The sequence below is a fragment of the Zingiber officinale genome, chromosome 11B, assembly GCF_018446385.1.
Source record: "Zingiber officinale cultivar Zhangliang chromosome 11B, Zo_v1.1, whole genome shotgun sequence".
In the NCBI taxonomy this organism is placed as follows: domain Eukaryota; kingdom Viridiplantae; phylum Streptophyta; class Magnoliopsida; order Zingiberales; family Zingiberaceae; genus Zingiber; species Zingiber officinale.
Genome location: NC_056007.1, coordinates 10,012,414 through 10,021,991, shown reverse-complemented (window position 1 = coordinate 10,021,991; position 9,578 = coordinate 10,012,414).

Here is a 9,578-nt window from a genome sequence, read left to right as displayed (position 1 = left end):
GAGTAGATCTGGACCGTAGATGAAGATCACTACCCTTGGATCGGATTTTAGGCAATCTTTCACCGTTGATTTATCTCAGAAGCATCTCAGCCGTCCGATCAAAATTGAGGAGGTTTAAAAACCCGCGTGAGAAGCCACAGTAGCTTGGGCTCGGCGTCGCGATTTCTTCACTGTTCCTGCTTCTTCTCCGCCGCGACGCCGCAGTTTCCGTTCCTCAATTCCAAATCTGAGGCTAAGTTTCTTCTCCGACGGCGATCGCAAATCCTCGTTTAAGTGATGTTCATTTGGTTGGAAGGAAGGTGATCAAGTTAAGAAGAGAGTGATATGTAGAGAAGAATAAACCTTATTTGATTTTAGTTTCAATTGAAGAAGAACTCAATTTGCTATGTGAATCAATTCTAGAATACTCACACATTTATTAGTAACCCTTGGAAAAAAAATACGACTTGGGACTCGTTGCTACAACGCTTGTATTAATTTTAATGAGTTTCAATTTTAATTAATTTGATGTGCCACGTGACATGAAAATGGCTAACACCAAATTTTGGCGTCGTTGCCAGGGAAACTAACTAGTAGTGTGTATTTATTTTAGATTGATCATTGATTGGTTTTATTTGTTAGCATATTGATTGGTTTGATTGCTTATTTCCCTTTGTAATTTCATGTTGATTTTTTCTTGAATTATTAAGTGCTTTTACTGTTCATGTTATCATGTGTTTGAAACTTTATGCTTTTGAGTCTTCTAATATTGATTTTTAGCGTTGTAGTGAAGAACAGGAGATTTCTTTAGCATGGATCCATATTTTCAGAATTTTGGAGGTGGAATGGAGAGTTATCAGTATTTTCAACCCGAGTATCAAATTTACCCAAACATGGATCAAAAAAATAGGTATGAGTCATTTTCAAATGATTTTAATGCTAATTGGGTGGATAATTCATGTTTCAGGTTATAAAAGTGCACAAGGACCATTTATTGAGTCATATCCAGCTTACCAGAGTTCATATGGATTTCAAGAAGTTTCAACAAATTTTATGCCACAACCTTATCAACAAAATGATCCTCAGATGGATGAATCAAGGAGATTATGCAACAGATGAATGAACATCAAGAGCAGTAATTCTCAAGGATACAGAATATACAGAATCAGTTAGATCAGATTGCATCATCCATTCATCAGTTACAGACCCAAACCGTTAGTGAAGAGATGGATTGTGGAGATTTTGTCAGGCCTGACACTGCATCTACTTCTTCACTAGATTCTTTAAGTACTTTTTATTGTTGTGATGATGTAGTTGAATATAATTTTGATTCTACTAATGATGTTGCTCTAGATGTTGGAAAGGATGCAGGTTTTGATGCAGAAGATGATTTAAGTGTAGGGGAATGCTTACTGGAAGCATTACCTCAAGAATCACCTAATGATGTTGAAGATGTAAGTGTAGGGACTTGTGCTATGGAGCCAAGCACCCAATAATCACTACATGAGGATGAACATTCACTAGAGAAAGAGCTTGAGCCATATCATGATGAAAAGGAGGTAACAATCACCACTCCAAGTAACTTTAAACTTGACAAGGTGAGTAATTCTTGTGATTTTTCAGAAAATTTAATTAAGATACCACTTGTTGACTTTATTAGTTGTGATTCATTTCTTGATACATTTTATACTCACACTAAAGTTCTCCTATTTTCTTTTGATCCCATATGTGTTTGGGAGAGATTTTCTTTTAATGATGTTGTAGGAGAATACAAGCTTCCGGAGTGGATGCTTGAACTGAACTGACTCAGACCTCGAGAAAGGATTTGCAATGGAAAAATGGTAAATAAAAAGAAGTTGATTGCAATCAAGGATACTCCACTTCCGGGATGGATTCTTCTTCTAAATCTACTACAACCACCGGGGAAAAGGGGAGTTTGTTCCAACTTAATTTTCTTTTGTATTTTAATTCATGCTTTATGTTTAGTCTTTTCTTTAATAAATTCTTTGAGTATAAAGGTTGATTTTCTTACTGCATTTAGTTATGTTTACAATTTGTAATTTTCTTATTGCATTTGATTTTGAGTGTGAATAAGAAAATGACACCTCTAGCAATTTTTCTATAACATGTTAGAAATAGAGAATGTGAGCTAGCTTTGAGAATCTATTTTGGAGCTTAATGTCAATAATGGATTTTTAATTTTCTCAAGGTTTCTATTTAATAATGGACACTTGATTGATAAATTGGATTGATACTTTTTCATGCCTAGTGAGGATGAGCCTTAATTGAGTGATGCACCTGTGTCATTGCACTCTAGAACTTGCTTTGATTCTTTCAAAACCACAATTCAATGGATTGAATCATGTTTATGAAGATAATTTTATTTGTTTCTTTCTTCCACACAAATCTTGCTAATTTTTCTTGATAATCATCATATCAATTGATGTCTTTTCATTTGTAAATCTTTTGGATGTGGATACATTGCATGCTATATGATGGATATTTTGGCTAAGGTGGATTAAGTTGAAGTGTGGGGGAAAGAGTTTTTGGAGTAATGGGATGTATGAAGTAAATTGGAATGGTTCAAGATTTGGGAGAGCAAGTGTTAAAGGGTTATTTTTGGAAGAATTTTTTGGGCCAACTGATATTTCTGATTTTAAATAGCAAGGTTTTAAATTCAAGCTTTTAATATTGCAATGCCAAATAGAATCATTCCTTGAGCTTAATCATGTATAGAACAAGCTTAATTAGCTTTGAATTACGGAAATTAGTACCATGGTGATCCCTTGAGAACAATCTTTGTGCTGTTTTGAATTTGAAACATTTTGAAAACTATTGAGTTAAATCTGTGTTTGCTTAGGAAAGACTGAAATGAGCTGCAGTAAAGTATGTGCAGGAATGAGTTGAGTCACAAGCTGTAAATGCAGTATTGATTCTGGATACCTTTTCACTTACAAAGCATTTAAAAGTGATTTCAGAAGATGCTGTGTTCTGGAATCTGTAGTAGATGATTGAAACGAAATGGATCAAGATATTATTGATTGAATGTGAGAGCTGGAGTCTCTACAAAACAGAAATGCAGTTGCAAAGCTCAAGCTGGAAACCTGTAAAATGTTGAAATATGGATCTGTTTCTGAAATTAGTGATTGTAATTCAATTCAAGAAGTATTTCAGAGGGAGTTATGAGCATTCAAAAGTACTTTTAATGGTGATGAACTTAAATGTGCCATTGGACAACAGTTGCATCCACTCAAAATTTTGTTTTCTATCAGGAAGCTTGATCCGAAGACCAAGTTTGAGCTAATTGGGAGATAAGTGTAAAGGCAACATATGATAAATTGAAAAATAAGAATTCATTATAGAGTTGAAGTAAGTTTGTACCAATTGGTGTCATCAGTTTTCTAAATTACAGGGAAAACCAGTGAGCATTTTACAATTACATATTCAAATGGTACCCCAATTTTTCCTATTCCTTTCTATATTGATTTGAAGAGAATTTTGAAAGTATCAAATGGGTTAAATGGAATTTGGGAGCTTGTGTTGAAATTGATGTGGCTGGAAAACAAAAATGAGTGCTAAAAACAGAGGCAAATGATGAAACAGTAAGTTCTTATAGTCACTGAAATCTGATTTAAATGGATTAGAATTCGAAATTCCTTTGCAGAGCACTATTCTATTCATGGAGTATTGTCAATTGGAACAAGCGTTTTTAAGAAATAAGGACAATAGCAATTTCTGATACAAACTTAAAACCAAGTACTATGAATATGAGGTGCTGTAACTGAGCAGTGCATGCTGATAATGGGATTGAATGCAAGTTTTTCCTGATTGAATTTTAAATGAGGGACAATGTATACTTCATTTATTCAGTTTTCAAGCTAGAATTACTTGGAATTCTAAATCTTGATACATTTTGCTAAATCCTTTGAGGTTACAAGAAGCTGCAGAAAATCAAGGAAATTATACAGAATTTGCAATTCTGTTTCCATAGCTAATGTATCATTTTGTTGAGCATTTGTTGAGTGTTTTATTGCTCGAGACGAGCAACGGTTTAAGTGTGGGGGAGGTAAGATATGAGCTGAGTATCTCATTGCTAGATTGGATGAAAAATCAGAGATCAAGGAAGTATAAATTGATACAACATAAGTTGATGAAGGTTGAAATGTTGAGTAGAATCAGAAATGTGGAATGCTTTAAATCCAGAAAGGAAAAGTAGTGTAGTGAAGATCTTGCATTGTTGTTGTATTTTCTATATGTTGTAGTAAACTTATGTGACAGAATCTTGAAGAATCTAAGTGCTGAAATTGAATAGCAGAGCTAAATTCAGAATTATTTTGTAAAAGGATCAGTGTTGTAAGGTGAACAAATGGTCAAAATTCTTCAAGGAGTAGTAGGTTCATTAGTAGAACTTGATAGAAGCAATTTAAAGGAGATGCACAGTGAGTCTTTGCAGCTAAACAGGAAGGAGATAAATGTAATAAAGGTCAAGTTTTTATTGTGCAGTTTGTGCCAGAATTTTGAAAGGTTAAGAACTACAATTAAATAAATGAAGATTGCTGGAATTGGTAATGAAGGAAATGGTTTTCAAGGGTTAGTTTTTAGTTATGCATTCATTGAAATTAAATGAATGAGAAGTAAATTGTTGAACAGTGCTTAAGCAATTGGAAGAATGTTAAGGAAGAAGGTTAAAGAGGGAAGTATGGTCAAGTATTTATTTATATAACATTCTTTGTATCCATATCTTCCACTAAAGCTTAATCTTCTTTCTTATCTTTTCTTTGTTGCTAATTCTTTCTTTTCTTATCTTTTCTTGCAACTAATGCTTTGATGTGCATTTAATTCATATTTCCTATTTCTTCATGATTAACCTTCATATTGTGATTTTGTATCCATGATCATGGTAGAGAGTAGAAGATAAGCAAGCTTATAGTAGTTCAAGAAGCACAAGTAGCATGAGTGCTCTCCATTTTTATGATTACATGTGAAATAGGATGAGGGCCACAAAAATTCTATCTTGTGAGTTTTTTAGTGTGAAATCAATTTCAATTTATTCATGATTGATGGAAATTATTATGTTGTTAACCAAGAGTAAAGTTTTAAGTCCATGAATGTTTTAGATTTTGGAATGTGATAATCTTGGATGGTTTACTTTCTTTATTTTCTAATCATGGTTAGGAATTTGTTTAGGGGGTGCCATTTAAGTAGGATTTTTAGTTTTCTTGACTTGAACGGGACGTCCAAGATTAAGTGTGGGGGATTTGATAACCATGATTTTGGCTATATTATCTTGATTCATAATGCATGTTTTAATGATATTTTCATAGCTTAATCTCACATTTTACATCATATCTCAATATTGCATTTGATTTTGGACATAATTGTAAATTAGCTAATTTTCATGGTATTTGGTGCTAATATTTGATTCTTATTTTGTAGGCATCAAAAGGGTCTGGACCCGATCAAATCAGACCACATTTGGGCTCGATTCTAGGGCTAAACGAGGTGATCAAGCTATGGATTGATTTGGACCATCCGTTGAAGATTGGAGAGATCTGGGCCATCCATTGAAGATCTGGTCCATCCGACCTAAGGGGGAGTAGATCTGGACCATAGATGAAGATCAATGCCCTTGGATCGGATTTTAGGCAATCTTTCACTGTTGATTTATCTCAGAAGCATCTCAGTCGTCCGATCAAAACTGAGGAGGTTTAAAAACCCGCGTGAGAAGCTATAGTAGCTCAGACTCGGCGTTTTCGCGACTACAGTGCCTTCGTCTTCCTTCTTCCGCGACGCCGAGCATCCCGTTCCTCAATTCTAGATCCGAGAGCGAGCTTCTTCATCAGCGGCGATTGCGAGCTGATGGCGTCCATCTCCCGAGATCAGTGAGTGCCAGAGGGAGGTTTCTCTCGTGCGATTTTGGATTTGTTAACTGCCGTGATTCTGAAAGAGGGAGGTTTCTCAATCAGCAATCTTCGCGTCCACCAGAGCTTCGAGGGAGGTTTCTTGGAGTTTCTGATCATCTTTCCGATCGTTATTCCATAGCAAGACTGGCTCGATCTGATCAATCGGATTGGTTTGCAAACTACAGATTCATCCTCTGTTCTTCGGCTGTTTGGGGTTGCCAGATGATTGCGAGTTTGAGGGGAGGTTTCCAAAGACTGTGAGCGATCCCTGGTGATAGCTGTAAGCTTGTACATTGCTCGTTGGGTGTTGAGGGGAGGTTTCCGATTCACCTCTGTTTCACAGCAGATTGTGGAGGTTTGAGCTTGGATTCGGATGAGGAATGTTTAGGTTTTGTTTTTCTTTATCTTGTCTTTGAATTGTGTTCAAACTTTGCTCAGATCTTCAGATCTGATACCTACCTTTGCAATTTCAATTTCTGTTTGAGATTTTATGTTTATGATTTCGAATTCTTGCTTTCAAACCCAGATTATTGACCTGATACTGATACTGATACTGATATTGACCTTAGTGTTGTCAGGTTTATTCTGCTACTAATGCTGATGGTTGTAGGCTCTTGTGATGTAGTTAGTAATTCTTTGCTCTGATTTTGGTCTTTGAACTTGTAATCTGGCTTAAATGAAGATGGATCAACTTTAGTTTTGATTGTTACCTCTGTTTAAGGAGTTTATGAGTTCATCTATTTCTGTGAATGAGCTTAGTTGTAGAAAACTTAACTTGAGATTTGATTGTGTACCTTGTTACTGAGATTGTAGATTGTGGAGATAGGAATTGAACCATTTGATTCAATGATGCATAAAAATCCTCGTTTAAGTGATGTTCATTTGGTTGGAAGGAAGGTGATCAAGTTAAGAAGAGAGTGATATGTAGAGAAGAATAAACCTTATTTGATTTTAGTTTCAATTGAAGAAGAACTCAATTTGCTATGTGAATCAATTCTAGAATACTCACACATTTATTAGTAACCCTTAGAAAAAAAATACGACTTGGGACTCGTTGCTACAACGCTTGTATTAATTTTAATGAGTTTCAATTTTAATTAATTTGATGTGCCACGTGACATGAAAATGACTAACACCACTCCGCTACTTGCTTCTTCTTCGTCGGAGTCTGACTTGAGCGTCGGAGGGCCATCGCCGGGGACCCCCTCCCTGACTCGGCACTGACGCTGCTTATGTTGCAGGACCATAGTGAAGTCCATAGGAGGTCAGTGGGAGCGCCACATCCCCAGCATCCATCTCATCGACTTTCGGACAGGATTAGACCTAATATTGAATCATATCAAATATAACGTGGGTCTGATATGAATCGTATCAGGCCCATGTTGAGATTTAAAGCTGATTCTTCTAATAATATTTTAGCATATCTGGAGAAACTAAAATAAGCAATAGAGATCACTGTTGGACTCCTTGGAGCCTAAGGAATCCACAAAACTTGAAATAGATCCAAATGAACCTGTTTAGGTTCATTAGTGGATTTGGTCAAAATAAACAATGCTAATGCTGATTTACAAAAATCAACAACACCTTCGAAAGTTATGCAAATATATAGTGTTACTGATTTTGTCAGTAACAACATAGAGTGTTATGTCTGTGTTGTTGATTTCCACAATGTTGCTAAAAAAATTCTAGCAACACTGTGTGTCTGTATTGTTAAAAAAATAGTAACACTCTATGTTAATCAGTAACACAGAGTATTGCTGAAAAAATTCCAACAACGTCGTATGCTTGTGTTGCTGATTTTCGAAAATCAGCAAACAGAGTGTTGCTAAAAAAATTCCAACAACACTGTATGTCTGTGTTGTTGATTTATGAAATTAGCAACATAGAGTGTTGCTGAAAAAATTTCAACAATATCGTGTCTGTGTTGCTGATTTTTTCAACAACACTCTATGTTGTTGATTTCCAAAATTAGTAACACAGAGTATTGATGAAAAAATTCCAACAACACTATATATTGTTGAAAATATTCTAGATATAATGTTGCTAGAATTTTTTCAGCAACATAGACATACGATGTTGCTAGAATTTTTTGCTAATTTCATAAATCATCAACACAAACACACGGTGTTGCTGGATTTTTATAGCAATATAGACATATGGTTGTACTAATTAACACATAATGTTGCTGATTTTTTCAGCAACACAGACATATGGTGTTACTAGAATTTTTTCAGCAACACAGAGTGTTGATGATTTTGAAACACCCTGTGTTGTTGAAAAAATTCTAACAACAACATGTGTCTGTGTTGATGATTTTTGAAAATCAATAGCATAGAGTGTTGTTGAAAAATTTCCAGCAACATAGACACAACACTATGTGTTGTTGCTACAAAAATCTACAACACAAACACACGATTTGTTAAATTTTTTCCACAATATAGGTATACAGTGTTGCTAGAATTTTTTCTACAACACTCTTGTTGCTGATTTCGGAAATCAGTAACACAAAGTGTTGTTGAAAAAATTCTAGCAACATCATATGTTTGTATTGTTAATTTTTAGAAATCAACAACATAACATAGAGTATTGCTGATTTTTCATAAATCAACAACATACGGTGTTGCTAACTTGCTAGATTTTTTTGCTGAACATTAAAAAGGAAGAGGGAGATGGGTAAAAAGGAGAAAAGAGAATGGAGAAAAGAGAAAAGTAAAAAAGGAACTGAGTTGTTTAGACATTTTCAAACTAAAAAAATCAGGATTACAGTAATACAAAAAATTAACTATGTATTACTCATTTTAGAAATCAATGTGTTACTGGTTTTTAAAATTTAATAACACAATAGCATTGATTGTTTGGAGAGAAAATAGAAAATTTTTTATTGCATGCATGCATGCAAATGATCAAAGAAAGTAAGAGATTAGATTATTTAAACATTTTCAAAATCACATATGTTTTTAGAAAAAACACATATTCTTTATGTTGATTTGTAAATTGTCAAAAAAAAATTATTATCAAAATTTAAATATAAAAATATAATTAATATTTGATATCTCAAAAGTTAGAAAATGATTTTTTATATAAAAATTTATCTAACTTTTAGAAATTAGTATTTAATTTTTTAAAAAAGATATAAATTAAGGTCCCGATTTTTATTAAAGGGATGCAATAAATTAAAGGGGCAAATTAAAGGGCTGCAATAAATACACCTGATTTTTATATTAATTAAAAGAGATATTTTTTTGTTAAAATACCTTTTTTTCTCTTAGTAAAAACCCACAACAATAAAATAAAATCATAAAAAGAAATTCATCAACAAGTTCACGTCAAATTTAATACTCATAGAATTTTCTTGAGTGATTTTTTCTTTTATCCTAAGCGTAAAAAGTTATTTTAAAAAATAAATATATTTTTTATAAATATGAAAGTAATAAATAAATATATTTTAATAAATAAATAGCTTTGAAATTTATATAAACACAATTGTATAAAAAAATAATTACACTCATTTTTAAATATTTATTATAGTTAGTTATGAAACAAATTATAGGATTAATTTATAATTGATCGTTAAATTAAGTAAAAATAGATTTTTTTTTTTTTTAAGATTAACACGGTCATCTGCCTAACAAATGTTGCCGTAACTGAGGAATAAATAATCATAAAGGCTACACATTTCGGCGTGATTTGATTTAC